Raw genomic sequence first — 23,672 nt, 5'->3', positions numbered from 1 at the left:
CAATGTTACCGATAGCTAGCTTGTTAGCTAACGTAGGAATTACGCAGAATTGCCTACCGGTATGTAGTTATTCCGTTCAAATTTCTCTCGATTATTCAAAGTGAACTGCCTACCGATGAATTAGAAAGGGGCTCGTACTTTACCGTGTACTTGATTGGACGACCCGGGCTATGATCGGTAGTCTACAGCCAGTTTCTACAATATGCTTGGTAGTCTATAGTCAAATTCTACGATCCGATTGGTAGCCTACAGTCAGCTCGACCAATCAGAAGGCATAACCTCCTAGACTCGACGCCAGCGAGCACAGCAAACACCGCTGTCAGCACACTCATGGGGCCTTTCCAGCCAAAGGATTTTAACTTTCCATCCAGAGGTTTTGGGGTGGAAGGCTTCTTTTCAAGATCATTTAACTCAGGTTGGTTTCAACGGTGGAAATGGCTTCATTATGTGAAAGAGTCGGATAAAGCCTTATGGTTCACATGTTCCTCTGCTGTAGCAAAAAAAGCTAATTAATGAGGCGCGGACAAGAGCTGACGGCAAATTTGTGAGAGGAGGCTTTACAAATTGGCAAAAGGCGGTGGAAATTTTTAGAGAGCATGTAAAATCAAGTTTTCATCTTAAGGCAAGATTTAAACAAGATGTTTACTCCTCCTGCCGTGCAGTATGTTTGTCTAATATTTAGTCTCTCTGGTTGTGATTTGTGACAGAATCTTGATGGACAGCAAACTCCTCTGCTGCAGTGGAGTTTGCGGAGTAGGGCTGTACACTCGTTGCTATAAGTTTTTAATGACTATAACTTGGTTTGGTATCTTTTTTTTTAAACCTGGTTTAGTGTATTAGCGGTTGCGGTGTCTGTCACGAACCGGGTTTTGTAGTGTGGCACTCCATCTGCTCTCTCCTCTCGTGCGTAATTTCTGTGGTTGCGCTGATGTTTACAAAGTAATTAGAGTTGGCTATTTTTCTATATTTGCTCTTCGAAACATTTACCGTTGCCTATTAATTCAGCAGTGGTAAGAGTTAAAGTTATTGAACTGATGCATGTATTGTTAATGCAGTTTTAGATAACTGGGATAGACGATTTCTTTTTATATTCCAAAATCTGTTTATTAGCAAAAGAAATTATCAGGGTCGGGCAGGTGTGTTCTACGTTGTTATAAAGTATACATTAAAAGAAAAGAAAGAAAAAGAAGCAACAATAATGACATTGATAACGGTGATAAAATAAAATAAAACAGCCCTTCCCTCCCACCCCCATCCCCCCAACCCCTTTGATTGTCAAGAGTAGTTTTAAGGTACAATGTTTAGCAATAAATCAGAATCAGAACAAGCTGCAGCTATTTCCCTAAAGTTAGTTGTTATTTTTATGTCAAGGGCAGAGGTAAAATGCATGTTATGTCGTTTGGGTGTTATGGAAGTATGTTAAAAAGGGTTCCCAAGTTTTATAGAATTTCTTCTCAGAACCACTGACTGACAAGCGCAACATCTCCAGGTAGAGGCAGGACATTGCATATCGAAGCCACTGACTAAGTGTGGGCGGGGCAGCATCCTTCCACCTGAGCAAAACTGCACGTCTGGCCAAGAGTGAAGCAAAGGTAAACATGCGGCAATCTGCGAATGTCAAATGAGGAGCCACTCCATCAGTAATGCAAAACAAAGCAATCAGAGGGTCTGGGGTTCCTCTTTAAAATGTGGGATAGAGTGTGAAAAACATCTTTACAGAATTTTTCCAAGTGAGGGCACAGCCAGTACGAGTGTATCAGGGTAGCATCACTGTTTTTGCATTTGTCACAGGTGGGGGTGATATCAGGATAGATGCTAGATCAGGGGTGGCTAACCATGTGCCATGGAGAGCCATGTGTATACAGGTTTTCATTCCAGCTCCACACCAGCTGATTTCACTGATTAGCAACCCTTCAAGCAAAGAGGAAAAATGTATCAGTGAAATCAACTGGTGTGGAGTCGGGTTGGAATGAAAACCTGCATACACATGGCTCACCATGGCACATGGTTAGTCACTGCTGTGCTAGATAATTTAACCTTAGACATGTGGGCCCTATGAACCAGCTTAAATTGCACTAGGCAGTGTCTTGCACAGAATGAAGATTTGTGTACTGATGTGAGAATGGAATGGTCATCAGATAGTGTATGCCCCAAATTGTGTTCCCAGGCTGTTTTAATCTTGTCTAGAGGTGGACATGTCAGCATGAACATTTTTCTGTATAATGTTGACAATGCACCTTTAGATAGTGGGTCAAAGGAGAGAAATGTGTCGACAGGGTTAGTGTCAGGTTTTTCAGGGAAGCACGGTAAGATAAAGCGCATATATTGTCTGACCTGTAAATATCGAAAGAAGTGTGTTCTGGGTAAGTTGTATTTCTCAGACAGCTGGGTGAAAGACATAAAACAGTAGTTTTAGAACATGTCTTTAAATAATCTGATGCCTTTCCTGTGTCAATCCTGAAAGGTTGAGTCATGTCAAGATCGTATGAAAAGATGATTGGAAGCAACAGAACTCCAAAGAGAGAAGTTTCTGTAGCCAAAAGTCTTCCTGAACTAGGCTCACTCTTAAAGGGTATGACATACAACCGGGATGTCTATTAGTTTAGTCAGAGAGTAGTTGAGCAGTGAGCCAAGGAGTGCTGGAAGCAAAATATCCTGATATGATCCTAGCTCCAGAGATGTCCACTCTGGGCTATTTGGCTGAAGGTAAAAGTGGTTCCAAAAAGCAAGACAGTGATATTAGCACCCCAGTAGCAGTGACGCATATCAAGGAGCCCCATACCCCCATCTCTTTTGAATCTCTGAAATAAGATCCTGCTTACTCATGGCCTCGTATTTTGCCATATATATGAGGAAATAATTGAATCTAATGAAACAAAAACAATTTTTTTTGGGATGAACACTGGTACACACTGAAATAAATATGTAAACTTTGGTAGTATTTTCATTTTTATAGAGTTTATTCATCCAGCAAGGGACAGTGTAAGAGGGGACCACTGAAGTAATGGTGTTTTAACCTGATTTAGTAGAGTCATGCAATTTTCTTTAAAAAGATTTTTGAATTTATATGTGACTGCTACTCCCAAGTAGGTGAATTGGCTTTCTTCAATTTGGAATGGTATGTCATCATAGTCTAGGTCAAATGCGTTGCTATTAATTGGGAACAATTCACTATTGTGCAAATACATCTTGTATCCCAATAGTGATCCAAACTAGGTAAGCAGAGAAAGTGCTACTGGCAGAGGTTGTTGGGTCTGAGATGTATAGCAAAAGGTCATCTGCATATAAAGACACTTTATGTTTCATATTCCCCCTCCAAATACCGGCAAGGTTTGCATTGTTACAAAGAGCAACTGCAAGCAGTTCAATAGCTAGATCAAAGAGGATCGGACTTAGTGGGCAACCCTGATGGTTCTGCGGCCTAGGGTGAAAGTTTGAGAAACTGTACTGTTAGTTTAAACTGTTGCAGTGGGAAATGCATATAATTCAATCCAAGCTATGAACGACTGCCCTAATACAATTTTTTCAAAAACTAAGTATTTCCACTCGACTCGATCAAATGCTTTCTGGGCATCTAGTGATACAACACACTCAGGGACATTTTCAGAATTTAAGTACAGAATGTTAAAAAGACATTGGACATTAAAAAAGGAATGACGATTCTTAAAGAAGCCTGTCTGATTATTTGCTATTATTTGGGGGATAACTTCTTCCAATCTGTGTGCTTTGCTAGAATCTTAACATCTGTGTTCAGAAGTGAGATAGGCCTACACGAGGCACATTCTACAGGGTCTTTCCCTTTCTTGGCTATGAGAGTTATACATGCCTCATTTAGAGAAGGAGGGGGTTAACCCAGCCTAAAGGATTCATATAGAACAGTTGTTAATTGTGGGGAGAGAAGCACCGCAAACTTCTTAAAGAATTTGGCTAGAATGCCATCCGGCCCTGGGGATTTTCTATTTTGCATTGATGTTATGGCGAGGATTATTTCTGCTTGGGTTAGATGTGCTTCCAGCTTCTCCACCAAGTCTGGGGAAATAGCTGGAATGGGCAGAGGGTCAAGAAAGGCTTTAATTGTCATTTTGTCTCCGTCAAATTGAGAGGTGTATAGTTGGGAGTAGAAATCTTTAAATGTATTATTGATTTTAATGGGGTCTACAGTGATATCTCCACTATCTGTGTGGATACTTGGTATAAGTTACTTAGCCCTCCATCCCTTTAGTTGGTTAGCTAAAAGTTTCCCTGTCGTTTCACTAGGTTCACAATATGTACCTTTGGTTTTTAATAAAAGATTTTGGATTTGGTGAGTAGTAAAGAGGTCAAATTTTGTTTTGAGTTCTAGTCATTTGATATAGTTCTGGAGTTTGAGTTAATGCATATTATTTATCGATATCTAAAATTTTAGATGATAAATCTAGTTGTTCCTTCTGAGAATGCCTTTTCTTGTTTGCAATGAATGATATGAATGATATGATTTGCCCTCTCAGGTAAGCCTTGAGTGTATCCCAGACCACAAGAGCAGAGACATCTGGGGTATTATTGGTTTCAAGAAAAAAAGGTAATTTGTTTTTATATATATATATATATATATATATAAATATATATAGTATATATAAATATATATAGTATATATATAGTATATATATATATTTTTTTTAGACCCCCCCCCCCTTTTTCTCCCCAATTGTACTTGGCCAATTACCCGACTCTTCTGAGCCATCGCTGCACTGCCTCTGCGGAGGGCTGCAGACTACCACATGCCTCCTCTGATACATGTGGAGTCACCATTCACTTCTTTTCACCTGACATTGAGGAGTTTCACCAGGGGGACGTAGCGTGTGGGAGGACCACGCTATTCCCCCCAGTTCCCCCTCCCCCCCGAACAGGCGCCCCGACCTACCTCAGAAGACGCTAGAGCAGCGACCAGGCACATACCTGGCTTCCCACCCACAGACATGGCCAATTGTGTCTGTAGGGACACCCGACCAAGCCGGAGGCAACACGGGGATTTGAACCTGAGATCCCCATGTTGGTAGGCAACGGAATAGACCACTATGCCACCCGAACGCCAATATATTTTACAAACTCATCGTCAGAAAGTAGGGTTGAGTGAAAACACCAGTGCCTTATGGGCTGTGGGGTACCAGGAAGTAGCAGTGACATCATAACAGGGGCATGATCAGGTATAACAATACTTTGATATGTACAGGAACGGACTTGGGGAATTATTCTGGTGTCAATAAAAATATAGTCTATTCTGGAGTATGCATGGTAGACTTTGGAAAAAAAGGAGCACTCTCTCTTGTTAGGGTTAAGGAACCACCATATATCTGAAATTCCATACTCAGAGAGAAAAGACTGAATGTGTGAGGCCGATTTACACACTACACCAGGTTTGGTGGAAGAACAATCCAGCATCGGGTCCAGCCAACAGTTGAGGCCCCCCCCCCCAAGTATTAAGTAACGTGTGCCCAGGTCAGGAAGAAGAGAGAATAGGTGATCAAAGAAGCTGGCATCATCTGTGTTTGGGGCATATACGTACATTGGCCAGGACAACATTTGTGTTAAATAGTTTCCCTGAAACAATTATAAATCTACCATTCTTATCAGCTGTGATTTTGGTTGGTTTGAAGAGTATGCGTTTAGCTACTAGAATGGAGACCCCCTTCACCTTGGCCTGGAAAGCAGAGTGGAAGTGCTGCCCCGCCCAATCTGGCACAAGTCTGGAATGCTCTGAAGAACGCAGATGTGTTTCCTGCAGAAAAAACAATATCTGTGTTAAACTGCTTAAGATGGGTGAATACTTTCTTCCTTTTTACTGGGTGATTCAACCCCTTGACATTCCAGTTCATGATATTAAGAGATCTATTCGTTATGTTATGTAAGGAATGTGTATTGGAAAGTAGTAGTGTGGTGTAGACTCCATGTAATAGCATTTGCAACATCTCCCAGAAGAACCTAATTGAGTGCCAATGTTGAAGCAAAGCTGTCCCTTCCCCCGTCCCCAGAAAATAAAAACTTCCCATATAACCATATCCCGGATAGCAGCTGTATTAAACAACTGCAAGCACTAACTAACGAATGTAAGGATCACGGATAAATAGGCTCGGTAGCCCTTGGCTAACGCGTTGGACCCTTTAGTCCAGTGGTTCTCAACCTTTTTGGGGTCCTGGACCCCCTGCGTATTTTTGATCTACCCTGAGGACCCCTCCACCTGATCTTGGGGGAGGGGGTTGCAATTTGGTAGAAACTGCATTTGAAATTGCATTATAGCATTTATTCACTCTTTGGGGCAAAAATAAGAGCTTTCAGTTGTAACTTAGATATAGTTAACAAAACGGAATTCTTATGCAGTAACTTTCAGATATATGTAACAAAACAGAATATGTATTCAGTAACTTTCAGATATATTTAACAAACACAATTTTTATGCAGTAACTTCCAGAAATGTGTAACAAAACAGAATTTTTATGCACTCTGCAAGAACAAAAACAAACATAAGTATGAAATCTCAATGGATATTGTATAGTTAAGTCTTAGTTTTGTCTGTAGAGGCAGATGGTGTGTGTGTTTTCAAAGCAAAGCGTCTTCACTGTTTGTGTGCCACTTGGGTGTGGTGTGGTGAAAAGTTCATGTGTGGTGAGGTGTGCTGTGTAACCGTTAGTGAGACACTTGTACTTGTCTGCCGCTCATGAGTTTCTGTAACCTGGGTTGAATAGTGGCAACAGCTGTAATGATACCTCTATCTTGAAGTCTGTTTCTCTGTTTGGTCTTTATGTGTGTCAGAGCTGAGAAAGTGACCTCACACAAGTATGTAGACCCGAATGGCTCCAACTGGTAGAGAGCCTCTTTTGCAAGCTCTGGGTACTCCTTCTCCACACAGCACCAAAACTGTGTTAGTGATGTCTCTGAAAACTTCAGTCTGAAGCCACTGTCTGAAGACAGGTCAATGAGACTCTCATGGAGTTGCTCTGGTGCTGTATCCATGCTGCTGGGCATGAATGGCCTGCGTATCCAGTCATGTCTAGTACACATGTCCTCAATGTCTGGGAAGTAGGATTGAAACTCAGCTGACAGTTTGGCCAGGTGCATTTTTACAGTTTTCAAAATGTTCTGCTTCATGTTCTGTTTCATGTCAGCTATCCAAGAGTTAAGCTGAGGGAAATTACTGACATCCCCCTTTTCACACCGTCTCAACCAGAGGTAAGTTTTCCTCATGAATGCTGAAACTTTATCAAACATCTGAAGAACAGTTTTATCATCACCTTGCAAGCTCGTGTTCAACTCATTCAGACGGCCGAAAACATCAGCAAGGTAAGCCAGGTGAGCCAACCAGGTCTGGTCTTCAAGTTTAGCAGCCAGAGGATGTCCATGCTCGGAGAGGAAATCGCGCACCTGCTCTCTCAGTTCCCATAGTCTCTGTAGTGTTTTCCCCCTTGATAGCCAACGTACGTCTGTATGTAGCAGCAGCTGATGATGGTCACCGCCTGTTTCGTCGCACAGCTTGTGGAACAGTCTTGCGTTGAGAGGTCGTGATTTAATGAAGTTAATCACTTTCACAGCGTCAGTCAAAACACTGTCCAGTTCTGGGCTCATGCGTTTTGAAGCCAACGCTTCTCTGTGAATTATGCAGTGCATGCTTTGGATGTTGGGGTTTACCTGCCTGATGCGAGAGACAACTCCGCGGTGCCGACCTGTCATAGACGCTGCCCCGGTCTGTGCATACATGCGAGCAGCGCTTCCAGTCCAACGCGTGCTCCGTGAAAAAACAGTCAATCAAATTAAAAATGTCCTCACCCGTAGTTTTTTCAGGTAGTGGCTTGCAGAAGACGATGTGTTCAACGATATCGTTGACTGTGTCATCTTTGAAACGAGCAACCATGACCAACTGGGCTTCTCCATTCACATCAGTAGACTCGTCTAGCTGTACTGAAAAAGAGCCCGCTCTTTTCAGTTTATCGGTCACCTGCTGAACAATGTCACCAGCCATCTCATCCACTCTGCGGCATATTGTGTCGTTAGACAGCGGTACTGACCGGATTGCATCTGCTGCTTTTTTATCCACCAGTTTCAGCTAGGATAGCTGCTGCGGGTGGTGCAATTAGCCCCTCTGCTAGTGTATACGGCTTTTTAGCTTTAGCGATTAGCAAAGCTACCTGGTAAGATGCTTGAAGGGAAGTTGCTGAAGTCTGACTTGCGGCATGCATGTGATTTGGCGCTCCCCTGAACTCCGACAATTTTCGTTTGAAGAAGTCAGCAGTCTTGCCCACTGATGACTGGTGCTTAGGTGCCGCTGCAGGTGTGCCGGTTTCATGGCGTGGTTTGACAGTACCTCTCCACATAAAAAAACACAGAGGCTGCTGAGGTTCCGAATCAGTTGCCGTAAATCCAAATAATATGTAATCTTCTTTGGAAAGTCTCTTTTTGCTGTCTGTTTTGGTTTTCTTTTCGGGTGGCCCCGAGTCTCCTTCGTCCGTTTTTTTTTAATTTGAGCCATCTCTCCATGTTGTCACGACTTCTTTTTCTTCTTCTTCTACTTCTCCTTCGTGTAACTGTGCTTATCATCTTCTTCTTTGTTTGTTTATAACATTAGCTTAATTTCAAGCGCTAACCTGAATCTTGCAAGTTACTGAGTTTTCCCACAACACCTTCCTGCAGATGTTTCACAATAAAATCATTATTAAGAAATGAATGGTGTACGCCCACTGAAACACTAGGGGGCTCATAATTTGGAAACGGATGCAGATCGTGTTAAGTTTGTATTAACAGCGTCATGCAGTAACTTTTAACAATGCAAACGGGAGCGAGATCTCTTATTAAAATACAATAAATTACACTTGTGAAACAGATGTAATTAGAGAAAAAAGTCCTGTTACCCTTTATAGTTTAGGTAGATAAAGGTCTCAGTCACATTTGAGTAAAATAATCCTATTTCTATAAAAGTCATAGGATCTTTTTTTTAAAGATATTTTATTTTCGCGGACCCCTTGCAATTACACCACGGACCACTAGGGGTCCGCGGACCCCCGGTTGAGAAACACCGCTTTAGTCGACCAGTTAACGTTGTCGCCCGCGGCGCGGGAGATTCGAGTTCGCGTCCCGGCTGTGACGGTCCGGCCGGGCTGCCCCCCGAAATCACTACATTCGTGTCAGGAGTGGGATGCGCGCGGACGCGCTTCCCGAAGGAGGGGGGGTAGTGTAACGTGCATGGATAAGTAGACACGTTAGCCCTTGGCTAACGGGTCGGACCCTTTAGTCGAGCGATGTGCGGGAGGTACGGGTTCGCGGCGGTTTCTGCGCCCCCCCCCCCCGAATTCGCTACAATACGCAGCACAACGGCGCTAAATAAAATGTTTTATTTCACTATTTGCTTGGTATATGTGTGTTGTATTTTCAATGTTTTTATTTCTATAGAATACAAAAAAAACCATATAAAGGTACACCCAAGTTTTCGGCCATTATGATTAGGTTACCACTCTCCCCTCGTCTGTGATTGTGACACATTGTTTTGCTGGGTTGCCAAGAAAGTCACGGCGTTCTCCACCGATGCAAAGTACTCCCCCCATCCCGTTGGTAGGGCCTCGACATGACCTCCCGGTACGAAGATCGCCACTGGTCCCCCCCCCCCCCCCCCCCCGGTAGGACAGCTCACCTCTCCTCCTCCGAGCCTCCTGGACAATCGTTTCCTTCGACTTGTAATGGTGGATACGTATGATTACCGCTCTTGGCTCTATGAGCACGGTCGAGGTCCGGAGGTGAAGGAAGGATCTTGTCGCCGAGGAGCTCCACCAGCAGTTTGGAGAAGAAGGCCGTGGGTTGTGCACCTTCAATTGACTCTGGTAGGCCAATTATTCTTATATTGTTGCGGCAGCTGCGCGACTTGAGGTCAGTGGCTTTGACCTTCAGCTTGTTGTAGCTCTCGTCCATCCATGGCTGTGCAGTTGGCCTCCATCGCTTCCATTTTGTCACTGAGCGCACTCGCTGTGGCTTCGAGGGAAGTCAGGCGGTGTCCGTGGTCTGTGGCCGTTGCCTGGACATAGTCCAATTTTGCTTCAAGTGGCGTTATGGCCGATTTAAATTCCTTAGAGATTGCTTCTTTGCGCTCCTCCAGTAGCATAGATCGGTGTGGAAATGACGAGAGCGTCGTCTTTCTCAGTCTTTTTTGGTTGATTTCGATGTCATCTTTTGATTGTTTTAGCAAAAAAAATTAAATAAAAAGGGGACTGTCAAGTTTCATTTTATTTTGTACAGAGATGAGGCTGTAAAATTGAGTTTTGTGTCAAATGTAGCGGGAGCCTGAGGACCACACGTCTACTCCATTTGTCATCCGGAAGTCCTCCCGATTTCTTTTTATTTGCACATTGCGTGAGCCTATATCATGGGTATGCCACGTTTCACAATTTTCATGTCTTTTGGTGGGCACTGTGCAGTTATATAATGGTTTCAATGGGGTACAAGTACAGCATATGATGTTCTACTGGATGCCACTGACCTCGGAGATTAAAGCAAAAAAAAAAAAAAAAAATCTTTTGACTGAAATTTTTTTCAAGCCGCAGCCAAGTCATATTCCCCATCTCCAATTTGTAAAACATTTTACAGGTTACACTACTTGACATCTGCTAAACAAATGACACAATATGTAAAATTATGAGGTTTCTGCACCACTCCACACAACCATTGCTGCTGTTCTCTAATGCAGCCAGCAAGTTTAAATACTCTGGACCAATTGTGTTTTAATGGAAGAAAATGCCTTTGAACAGCCTTTCTATTGCCAGTTTTCTTTTCTTTTTCATTTCAATGCCATCTTAAAGCTATGAAATGAAACTGAACTTTTTCTTTTTTGCAAAGCTTATCTGTTTTTACTCTTTCAAATAATCAACTGTCTACATATGTTTTCATTCGAACATTTGTATTTATATTATTATAACACCAAACTGGAAAAAAACATGCTAACAATGTGAGATTATCACTTAACAGAAAAAAAGAAAAAGAAATCCTTGCTATGTGTATTCCAGAAGTCAACTGTAGTGTGATGAAACCAGTGACCACGGCTGTTTCTGTATGCCCCATCATTCAGGAAGACCTTAGTTAGCATCTTGGAGTCCTAGCACACAGCTGCCAACACCCATGTGTAATGCTGCAGCTAATAAACATATCAAACGTCTTTCACTATGTATCAAACAGTTGCAAAAGTCAGGCTTTGACAGATGTTCTATCATCGATCAACTGTATACAGCTAGAATGTGATAAACCAAACTATCTTTTCACTGCAACTCTGCATCGAGATTTAGGGAATCATTACTTAAAAAAGTAACAGCGGCAGTGATACCGTATTTCACTATGATGGTTAAAGTTTGCAATTAATCTGCTGTTGACATGCGTGCCGAATAGTGGGGGCTGATCTGTATGGATCATAGATCAACTACGTTCCGTAACACCACTATTTTTTCATCGTCATTAATAACATTTCACAGCAGAAAATGCAAGTTGGCTTTTGTGCGTATTGGCTTATGTGTGGTCTAGGCTAGGGCACTCTTAAACTTTGATCTTACCTAAGAAAAAGCGGGAAGTATGCAGGTATTGATGAATGCCACAGATATTAAATTGTTCACATGCACAATATAAGATCAAAACTCTAACCCTAACCCTAACCCGTATGCATGATTCATGCATAAGGCTAGGAAAAGATATTTTAGTAAGGTTAGACTAGAGCCTGCAAGGCCCCTGCTGGAAGTTGTTTAAAAAAGAGTTGAGACTGCAGCCTTTTAAGCCATTACAGCATCTTCATGAACTGAGTCATAAGAGGCCAATCATCTCAGCAGGCTGCCTACTGATGACTTCAACTTCTGCTACCACTTAACTATAAATACCCTGGCTCACAGCTCACATCAGACCCAACATATTGAGCTTAGTGTTTAATTTTTACAATACAAGTTCAGAATTGATTTTTTATTTCTACATATAAGTAACAGTTCAAAATCTATATTTATCTGGATCTGAAACTCAGAATGAAAGAATGTGAGTGTATAAGAGTCTAAAGTGGCATTTTGTCAGTGCTGATGACAGTCTGTAGATATCTCCTTCCTACGAAACTCCATGTCAAAGTGCAATCAAAAAAGGCTCTAGAGTGCTTTTTCTGCCTTTTGGCAGTGGAACAGTATGCGTGAAGTTTGGCTTCACCTGATATCTATTTGAGGGTTTCCTCAGTGGCTCTGGCTCTAGGAGTGGAGGAGGAGGCTGTAGCAGCAGTTGCTCTGGCTCCAGGAGTGGAGGAGGAGGAGGCTGTAGTAGCAGCAGTGGCACTGGCTCCAGGAGTGGATGAGGAGGCTGTAACAGCATTGGCTCTGACTCCAGGAGTGGAAGAGGAAGAGAAGGCTGTAGCAGCAGTGGCTCTGGCTCCAGGAGTGAATGAGGAGGAGGCTTTAGCAGCAGCAGTGACTCTGGCTCCAGGAGTGGAGGAGGCTGTAACAACAGCAGTGGCTCTGGAAGTGGAGGAGGAGGAGCTTCTAGCAGGAGCAGTGGCTGTGGCTCCAGGAGTGAAGGAGGAGGAGGAAGCTCTAGCAGCAGCAGAAGAGGTGGAACCTTTCTTTATTTTGCTTATCCTAACTGCTGAGAGGACCTTCACAGCTCCCCTCGTTTCCTTTCCTTTTGTTTTTCAATTATCTCCTTTTTCTTCTTCAGATGTTTCTGGTATCACTCGAAAGAGGACAAGCACAAACTCCTCAATGCAGAGCTAATATCCATCCAAAACACCGGTTTTTCCATCATTTCTTGAACATTCAATAATAATAATAATATTAATCTCACCATTGAGTGATGCACTGGTGTTTAGAAACTCTGTGCTGGTCTGTGTCACATCCACGCTGTAAACAATCCCACTGGTTAGTGAATGTGACAGTCTGCGAAGAACAACATCTGGTTGCATGCAACTCTCACTGTTTTTTTTTTCTTACACCATCGAAGTCCACAAACGAGACACCTCCCTCTTGTTTTTGTCCTCGGCTCTACACTGATCTCATAAATGGTCTCTACGGATTCCAGATGACAGAACAGAAAACGTTAATCCTTGTGACCTTCAGCACCCCCAACTCAAAAAGCCTTCCAGTGTCCCTGATTGCACATAAGAGCCAGATGTTGATGAGAATAATGAGAATATAAACAAGGGAAAATGTCCATCAGAACTTTAATGTTAACAGTGCAAAATGTAAAGGTTTATATGCGTAAAAGCAACTGGAAAAAAACCACACCCTCTAATCAGTCTGTGAAAGAAATTATTGTTATTATTTTATTTTATTATTTTTATTAATTGAATTTTTATCTTTATTATCTTCTTTAACCCTGCTTTGAATTGTATTACTTGTTATAGGGACAGGGTTATGGGGGGGGTAGGGTGAAAATGTTTGCTGCACTGTGCTATTACTTGTTTTGATGTAATTTGCAAACAAAATTCAATAAATATATTGCTTAAAAAAAAAAGGTCACATGCACCTTCCTTACAAGGTGAAAGAGTTAATGTAGCCAGCAAAAACACTATGAAGATACACTGTAACTCTACAATTTAAGAAAACTAATTGTTTCCACTTAGTAGTCTAAATGTTGAAGAGAGAGGTCGGTGGTGCAGCCTTCATTTCTGTTGTCGCTTTAGGGTGCCCCCCCAATTTAAATGTTGTTCCCCCTGTGCCCCCCACCTGAAAATAATCTGGATCCCCCCCCTGTCTGCGGTACAGTTACAGCAACACCTACAAAAGCTTGGATGGTAGGGTGTTAAAGTGACTAAAATTATAGTGAAGCAGGTTAAAAGGAGAGAAAAAGAATGAAAGAGTGAGAAAGAGAGAACAACAGACACAGACAGACAGAGGGATATATATATTGCATAGGTTTTTTTTTTTGGTATTCCCCCCCTCCTTTTTTTCCTCCCCAGTTGTGCTTGGCCAATTACCCCACTCCTCTGAGGTGTCGCGGTCGCTGCTCCACCTCCTCTGCCAATCCAGGGAGGGCTGCAGACTACCACATGCTTCCTCCGATACATGTGGAGTCGCCAGCCGCTTCTTTACACCTGATAGTGAGGAGTTTTGCAGGGGGACGTAGAGCGTGGGAGGATCACGCTATCCCCCCCGAACAGGCGCCCCGACCGACCAGAGGAGGCACTAGTGCAGCGACCTGGACACATACCCACATCCGGCTTCCCACCCGCAGACATGGCCAATTGTGTCTGTAGGGACGCCTGACCAAGCCGGAGGCAACACGGGGATTCGAACCAGCAATCCCCGTGTTGGTAGGCAACAGAATAGACTGCCATATTGTGTAGTTTTTGCTTTTTGCTGTGCCCGCATCTGGGTGTTTGTGTCTATGTCTTTGTCTATGCAGGTGTGAATGCATGCAGTGGGTGGCAGCATATGAAGGTACTTAAAAACATACTTTTTGTACTGTGTGTGTGGATGCTTTACTCCCACTGCCATCCATTTATAGCATCACTTCACCTGGTAAGAGTTGGACATAGCAACAGACAGACTGGTGAAAAGCTTACAGATCATGCTAGCCTTTACTCTTATAGGGCCCTTATGACAGATGTTAACTTACTGTCTGTGTTGTGCATTGTATGATAAGTTTCAGCTTTACTTAAATCTCATAACTTTGAAGTGTTAGGTTTCATCGAAATCAAAGCTGAGATGGGGGGGCGGCACAGGGTAACAAATGTTACACATGGCAGCTGAGGTTTCCTCCATTTTTGTCTCCTTATCCATCTGCTCATCTATTACATATCCTTCACAGTTACCTTTTCTCTGCACTGCCTCTCCTCTCCATCCCACTCCTCTCACCAGTGCAAAGGTCAGGGCGAGGGTTCAATTGTCTGGGTGCACCGCAGGGCTCAACCTTGTAGGAGCACTTGTATGTGTCTATGCTTTATGTTACCTTCATGTTTTATAGCATCTGACATCTCTCTCTCACAGGACTTTCCCCTGATAACCTCTCATGGTGTGTGTGTGTGTGTGTGTGTGTGTGTGTGTGTGTGTGTGTGTGTGTGTGTGTGTGTGTGTGTGTGTGTGTGTGTGTGTGTGTGTGTGTGTGTGTGTGTGTGTGTGTGTGTGTGTGTGTGTGTTCCTATCGAGCTATATTTGTGAGGACCCTTGTGAGGATAATTTGGCTGCCCCTCACTACTTCATGTGTCTATTTTGAGATTAGGACCTGGGTTTAAAGTTAAAATTAATGTATGGGTGTCCAGGTAGCATAGCAGTCTATTCCGTTGCCTACCAACACAGGGATCCCGGTTCGAATCCCAGTGTTACCTCTGGCTTGGTCAGATGGCCCTACAGACACAATTGGTTGTGTTTGTTGGTGGGAAGCCGGATGTGTGTATGTGTCCTGGTTGCTGCACTAGCGCCTCCTCTGGTCGGCCGGGGCACCTGTTCAGGGGGGAGGGTGAACTGGGGGGAATGGCGTAATCCTCCCATGTGCTACGTCCACCTAGCGAAACTCCTCTCTGTCAGGTGAATAGAAGCAGCTGGCAACTCATCATGTATTGAAGGAGGCATGTGGTCTGCAGCCCTCCCTGGATGTGAATATTTTTTTCCTAGGATGAATCCGGAAAGTTCTCGCCCTCAGGCGCTAGGCTTGGCCAGATCTGCCTGTCAGTCAAGGCTGAACGCGAACACACAACAACCCTAACCCTAACCCTATCTACGTTTGCTAGCTAACTGTGAGCTATTAGCCACAGTTGCAACCAAGCTAACTGTGCCAATTTAACTGTGTGTGTATTTTTTCCCTAGGATGAATCCGGAAAGTTGACTGACAGGCAGATCTGGCCAATCCTAGCGCCTGAGGGCGGGAACTTTCCGGATTCATCCTAGGAAAAGAATATTGGCACCCTGGATCAGCAGAGGGGGTGGAGCAGCGACTGGGGGGAAGGCTCAGAAGAGTGGGGTAATTTACCGGATACAATTAGGGAGAAAAAGGGGTAAAAAAAAAAAAATCCAAACAAAAAAAAGTTAACATTGGGATTAAGTTAAAATAAGGGTAAGGGTCAGGGTTGGGTAGAAATAATTTGAAAAGTAAATTAAGTACTTGTAAATTAAGTAAACGTAAATTTAGTACCTGAGAACTGAATATACTGTCCTAAATGTAATTGATAACGTATTCAGTTACAATACTCAAAAACAGTTAATAATTCAGATTACATGTGGCACATGTCTTTAAAAGGCCTATGTGAAACAGTTGTAATGTATCATAAACATCAATAATGTCACATTGTTGCTTACTCTTGGTATAACTGGTATCACAGTGCCATTATCTCTATGTGTGATAACCATCTGCCAATTACTGCTGTGCTCTTCTGACATGTTGTGCCCACAGGAGGAAATGTTTGTGTGCTGATTTGAAAATAGTTAATAGTTGTTTTAAGATTGTACCATTTAATTTAATTGGGAACAGAGGTGGCTCCAGGGCAATAAATTTAAGTGTGTGTGTGTGTGTGTGTGTGGGGGGGGGGGGGCTTTTCAATTGACTTCACCTTGCTACTTCTGTTTTTATATTGTATGTTGTTTTTATGTTGCATGAGTGAGAATAGGCTATGACAGAGAAATGCAAATGTCGGCTACACATTAGAACTGCATGCAGACAAACACACAAAGTCCACTCCCTGATGAACTGTGATGCATGGAGTAAATCTATTGCAGCAAATTAAATGTTTTCCATGTGTTTTGAGTTTGCTGAGTTGCATGCAAACTGTAGCCTAAAGGGGGTGGGGTCACATTGGTAAAAAAAAAAAGTATGGGAAAATTCACTTTAGCTTTTTGCTTTCACGATGACATAGGATATTATGTTGTGTAACATTGTGTAGAGTGGCACGGTGGCACAGTGGTTAGCATGGTCGCCTCATAGCAAGAAGGTCTTTGGTTCGAGCCCCGCCCGGGGTAGTCCAACCTTGGGGGTTGTTCTTTTTGTGGAGTTTGCATGTTCTCCCTGTGTCTGCATGGGTTTCCTCCCACAGTCCAAAGACATGTAGGTCAGGTGAATCAGCCATACTAAATTGTCCCTAGGTGTGAATGTGTGTGTGTGTGTGTGTGTGTGTGTGTGTGTGTGTGTGTGTGTGTGTGTGTCTGTCTGTCTGTGTCTGTCTGGGCTCTGTGGTTGACTGGCGGCCTGTCCAGGGTGTCTCCCCGCCTGCCACCCAGTGACTGCTGGGATAGGCTCCAGCATCCCGTGACCCCGGTTGGGATAAGCGGCTTGGATAATGGATGGATGGACATTGTATTGAGGGCGGGGGTGGGGCGCTGTGATAAATGATTGAATGCTAGTTAGCTGGCTAGATTGCTAGTTAGCTATAGCTTGCTTGCTAGATAGCTAATATTGTCAGATAACATAAAATATTTTAAACATGTGGCAATCAAATCCAGTCTCATGGTTGGCTGTAAGCCAAGCTGCGTCTTTTTATTTTATCTCTGTAATTTGTTATTTTTGGATTGCATATCTCAGCGTAGAGGGAGACAGCCACATGAACGAGACTCCGCCATATTGTTGTTGAGGTCATTCAAAAAGTATTTCTATTGGCTGCAAATTTGCAGGTCAAAGTTAAACATGGATGAGCTTTGTGCAAAGGTGAAGGGTAATATTGCTTCACAACCAGAAATGAAGCTATTTCTTCGCCTTTAACACACTTGTGAAATGTGAACACAGTCCTGCCCAAAACACCGACACAGATTATGAGGGTGTTTCGAACATGGAATTACTACAAGTACTTAATTTCTGTAATCTGAATACATAACCCCTTTACCTACAATCCAATCCTGGTAAGGGTTAAGGTTTGACACGTAGATCTTGTAGTTAAGGTTAGGGATAGGGGCTAAGGAATAAATGTTGTCAATGAGAGTCCTCACAAGTGTAGAATAACAAATTGTATGTGTGTGTGTGTGTGTGTGTGTGTGTGTGTGTGTGTGTGTGTGTGTGTGTGTGTGTGTGTGTGTGTGCTTCTCTTCTGGCTGCCCCCTTCACCCTCCCTTGATTATTTACTCTGCAATCTCTTCCCACATGCTCTGCCCCTTTCACCTTGTCTGACCTCTCTCTTTCTTTCTCCATCCTCCCTCCTTCATCGATAGCCAGAGCTAATAAGGCAATTAACGTCTAATTAAGGGAGTCTTCAGAGAGAAGGAAGGTTTCTGCAAGCTTGTTGAGGGTGAAGTAGTGCTGTTTGCACTTCTGTCCAAGTCTCTGCTATGCGCGTGCGCGCGCGCGCGCGCACACACACACACACACACACACACACACACACACACACACACACACACACACATAGATATTGATGGCAGGCACTACTTCTGGACAGTAAATCAACTGTATCATGGATGATCTCACTGACTTAAAATGCCTACCAAAGACAGTAAAGAACAGTTCAGGAAACGGCCAATCTGTTTCCACCACATCTTCTTAGGTCAGTGTGTGGTCCTCTGAGGGTTTACGTCACTATAAATGTCTCTACATTTCAACCGTGTCCTCGGTTTTATTTTTAGTATTTTTATTCCTGTGTTATGAATGAATGAGAAACATGAGCTAGATAGCTGATTTGTTCAGCTTACGTGTATTTATCCAACAAGTGTCAGCCCCCACACTGTTGTTGAATTTGCCAACAAAGATCAAAGGCCTCCAGTGCTGCATGGCAGCCAGGTTAACTCTGCTTGGCACTCACAATCAAAGTGGAGGATTAAGGGGAAGGTGTGGAGTGTTGCAGGGCAAGGCCATGGGACAGACTATTGTACTCTGTGGGGAGGGGGGGGGGCTCTTTAAATCAAAGTACCTGTGAAATGAGGGATAGGTATAATGTCTTGGTACATAAGTGCTGAAGCGCCTACGATACATACAGTCGCTATGTGCACTCGTAGTCCGAAGCAAAATCTTTACCCCTGATTTAAAAGGCACTTAAAATGCATTTGCCTTGCGGTAATTACTAGAAACTCAATTAGAAGAAACCGCTGAAGAGCAAGACCAAACTGGAGGGCTTAAGCTGCAACGCTGGTAAATGGATTTGGAGTTAATTTAGTGAGTCAGAGGGTGAAACAGCCATCAGTGATGTTTTAAGCTGCAGCAAGCAACCTGAGCACTCAGAGCTCATTCTGTTGGCTGATCTCTTCTCTAGCCTGCTCTCAATTGGCATTCAGTATCACTTTGGTTTGAGTGTTAAATTTAGATTGGGTGTGGGAATAATGCTCCTTTGTGTGTGTGTGTGTGTGCGTGTGCTTTTTTTTTGTGCTCGTGTGTGTCTGTCTGCAGGTGTGTCTGTGTCTGTTAATGCATGTTTTAAAGTAAACTGTCCTGCTTTTCTGTGTGCATACATGTGCACCTGTGCATGTGTATGTGGGGGGGTGGGTTGGTTCGGGGGGGGGGGCAAGAGAAATCCCAACGGTTTCCCTTTCTTTATTGGTTTAGTGTTTGCACCTGTGTGGATATTAGTAGGTATGTCTCTGGTCCTGTTCAGAGTGAGTAGTGTTTTATTCAACATGCCTTGTGTGTAAGGAGCCTTAGGGCATTTATACAATCTTGTGAATGTTTTTGCCAGTTTTCAGTGAATAGTTGTCTTAATTGTTAGTGTGCATGTGCACCTATGTGTGTGTGTAATAATGTGTATAGGTGTATCTTAAGATTTCTGTGCATTCTGTGTCCATATAGCATGCTGTTAAATCTGACAAAAATCCGTGGAGAGAGTGGCAGAGTGAGCAGATGGACTGTACCTTGTCGAGTGTGTGGGTGGTGTTTTGTATGTCCATGTATGTGTCTGTAAATATTGGTGCCAGCATGTGTTGCTGTGTGTGCGTGTGTTTGCGCAGAGGGGCTACTGCAGTACCTTTTTTTTTGTCATTATCAGCATATTTTTTAATTTGTTTGTGTATAAGAGAAAGTGTGTGTGTGAGTGTGTGTGTGTGAGGATGGGTCACTGCGCTGCCATGTCTACTTCTTCTGGAGACCAGATGGGGATGGAGCACAAGAGTTCTACCCTACTGTTAATGACATCATCATTGAGAAAGCCAGAGACGGACCTGGAGAGAGTGAGAGAGACCGACATTGTATTGTAAAGTGTGACCAGACATGCAGAAAAAGACATGCAGACAGAGAGAGACAGAGTGGGAGGAGGGACAGCGTAAGACAGAAAGAGAGGGGGAGAGCATGATACAGAGACAGAGAGGGGGTAAAATATATGGCATCAATACATCTATGTATATTTGAAATAAGCAGCATTAAAATTGGCAACAAAATAGCAAATTTCTTTGATCAGGCATGTGGAGTGAGACAGGGTGCCAGCGAGAATCCAATATTATTAAACATCTACATCACATGTGTCAATAACAAGGCCCGCGGGCCAAACACGGCCCTCCGCAATATTTAATCCGGCCCTCCTTTCAATCCTGGTCATCAACAATGTGGCCCGAGAGCTTGTGTTTGTGACAATGCAACGCTGAAACACAAGAGGGCGCTGCCGCACTTCGCTTTTCCCCCATAGTAACAGAAATGCTGAGTAGCATGTTCCTGCAGTAGCATCGCCTACGTCACCCGAGTAACGTTACCTGAATGTACGCTTTGCAAAGGAGATCGAAAGCTAGCTAGCATAAACAAACGATGGCGAAAAAACGAAAAGTAGACAAAGAGTATCGACAGTTTCAAGAGAGGTAGGAAGCTGAATACCTGTTTTGTGAATTAAAACAAAAGCCAGTGTGTCTCTTATGTCAAGAGTCGCTGGCAGTGTTCAAAGAGTACAACATCCGCAGACACTTCGAAATGAAGCATTGCAAGCAATATGCTAACATGGACATGGAGCAACGGCTGCAGAAAACCAAAGACTTGAAACGCAACCTTCAACATCAGCAAAGCATGTTCACTCACATCAGTAGTGAAAGTGAGGGTGCTACTGAGGCAAGTTTTATTATTGCAGAGGAAATCGCAAAGGCTAGCAAGCCATTTAGCGAGGGAGAGTTTATTAAAGACTGCCTTGAAAAAGTGTGCAACGTTGTGTGCCCTGACAAGAAGGAGGCATTTTCAAACATCAGCCTGTCCCGAAATACTGTGGCAAGTTGTGTTGATGAAATGGCCTCCGATGTAGACAGCCAGTTAAAAACAAAAGCCAAGGACTTTGTTTCATACTCACTAGCGGTAGATGAGAGTACAGACAGGACGGACACAGCCCAGCTGTCCATATTAATCCGAGGGGTTGACACTCAGTTGTCCGTCACTGAGGAACTTTTAGATGTGAAACTGATTCATGGGACAACAACAGGACAGGACATTTTCACCCAAGTGGAGCAGAGTGTGAACAAAATGGAACTGCCCTGGAATAAACTTGTTGGACTGACAACGGATGGTGCACCGGCGATGTGCAGGGGAGTTCGTGGTTTGGTCGGTTTGACTTGAAAGGCGATGGGGCACACAGGAGAAAACTTGGTAGCCTACCACTGCATCATCCACCAGGAGGCCCTCTGCGGTAAGGTGTTGGGCATGGAACATGTCATGACTGTTGTGACTAAAACTGTGAACTTTATTCGTGCACGGGGCTTGAATTATCAGCAGTTTAGGGCTCTTTTAGAGGAGGAAAACTCTGTGCGTGAGGATGTGCCCTATCACACGGATGTGTGCTGGATGAGTCGGGGGAAAGTGCTGAGGAGGTTTTACGACACCCGCCCTGAGATCGCTCGTTTCATGGAAAGCAAACAGAAGGCCGTCCCCGAGCTTGAGGATGAAAAGTGGCTGAGCGACTTGGCATTTATGTGTGACATCATGGAGCACCACAGTACACTGAATCCAAAACTCCAGGAAAGAAAGCAGCTGATCAGCGAGATGCGGGACTCTGTGAAGGCATTTGAACTGAAACTGCGTCTGTGGGAGGGCCAGATGCGCAAGTGTAACTTGACCCACTTTCCTACCCGTCAATCAATGAGCGCCACAGTCACCATTCCACTCCCAACCCAAGTGTATGCTGACAAACTGAACACACTCAAAGCGGAATTCAGCAGGAGGTTTGCTGATTTTGAATCACAGAAATTCAACCTTGACCTGTTCACAAATCCTTTTGCAATTGATGTCGACACTGCCCCTGAGCACCTGCAATTGGAACTCATTGAACTGCAATGTAGCAGCGCTCTGAAGTCCCAGTACCAGTCAGTCGGGGCTGCTGAGTTTGCACCTCTCCTCCCCGAATCAATGCCAGAGCCCCGTCTTCATGCTGCATGCATCATGTCCATGTTCGGAAGCACTTACTCGTGCGAACAGATGTTCTCCATAATGAACCTGAACAAGACATCCCACAGATCCCGACTCACTGACCACTATTTGGTCTCGGTATTGAAACTGGCCACAGCCAAGGACATTAAGCCTAGAATAGACAAGATCATCTCTAAGAAAAGGTGCAGAGTGTCTGGTAAGAGTTGAACTACAATGCATTTCCGATAGGCCTTGTTGCACTGACTATTTTGCGTTATCGCAGTAAACATAATTTGTTGTGTTGAAAGACACAGTAGTAGGCCTAATGGTTTTGTTTAATTGTGAAACTATTTTGTTAAAAACTGAACCTATTGTAGGCTAGACTGCTAATGTAGTTTGTTTAATTGTGCACTTGTCTTCTTCTTCTTTTATTTTTTATCATTATTATTATCTTTAAATACAACATCGTTTTTGCACTTGCCACTATATTGACAGCACTTCCATCTTATTTTGCTGATATAAAAAATTACCCACAAATATGAAGGGGGAACAAACTGTTTTTTTATTTTATTTAATCCACCTGCTAGCCTACTTATAAACATAATTGTTATGGTCCTGTCATCCATGTGCCCTCTCCTGGCAAGTTCTCGCCAGTCATGTGTTTGGTTTGATTGTGTGAATAAACCCGCCAGTTTGGCTGCATTGACGTTACCTCTGAGTCATATATGAATTGAATTGAATTGAATTGCCTTTTATTAATCCCCAGGTTGGGGAAATTTGAATGTCACACCGACAGGAAAATGAGAAGAAGCATACAGAGTATTGAAGTTTACTGTACAAAGAGACCAATCAAATATACAATAATCCTAAAAAACTGTCTGTGTTATATAAATAGCATATGGGTTGTAACCATAACAAGAATCACTGTAATGAATGTCATGGCCCCCAATTTTATTCACAACCCTCAGAATGGCCCTCAGTAAGTTTGGATTTGACACCCCTGATCTACATCAATGAATTTGGAGCAGTTGTAAGCTCTTGGCCTCGAGGCAAAAGTACACCGACGGTGAATGGAGTGTGTCAAAACAGCCGCCCCTATTATTTCCTATGTACAACCCCACACTGGAGGCAGCTACGTACACGCTGGCACTCGTCGACGTGCCATCCCGTGATACTTCATGCGACAGTCCCAACTGACCCTTTGTTGGTCTTCTGATTGGTCTGCTATACCCACCAACCAGAGGGCTCCTACCCATGGTTACTGTTGCTAACGTACTTGGGGTTAGACAAAGAAATCGAGTAGATAAACTCTGATGTGTTCTGATGGTAAGTGAATTTGAGAGCGATAACAGGAGGAATTGAGGTTGAACAGGAAAATAGTTAAAAGGTGTGCGTGGGGTACCTGTAACAGTGTCACGATATCCAGAACGCAATCCTGGAGTTGTTTTTAGTCCTTCATCAAACCCAAAACAAATATTGAGAGATGTTGCCCACTG

The 23,672-nt window shown here is 43.5% G+C and overlaps 1 pseudogene; it reads left to right on the top strand.

Moving 5' to 3' along the window:
• The first annotated feature begins 20,601 nt into the window (after positions 1–20,601).
• Positions 20,602–22,404, top strand: LOC130132836 (general transcription factor II-I repeat domain-containing protein 2-like; annotated as a pseudogene).
• The last annotated feature ends 1,268 nt before the right edge of the window (positions 22,405–23,672 follow it).

Source organism: Lampris incognitus, unplaced genomic scaffold, assembly GCF_029633865.1.
Source record: "Lampris incognitus isolate fLamInc1 unplaced genomic scaffold, fLamInc1.hap2 scaffold_183, whole genome shotgun sequence".
Lineage (NCBI taxonomy): Eukaryota > Metazoa > Chordata > Actinopteri > Lampriformes > Lampridae > Lampris > Lampris incognitus.
This window is presented reverse-complemented; position numbering and strand designations above follow the sequence as displayed.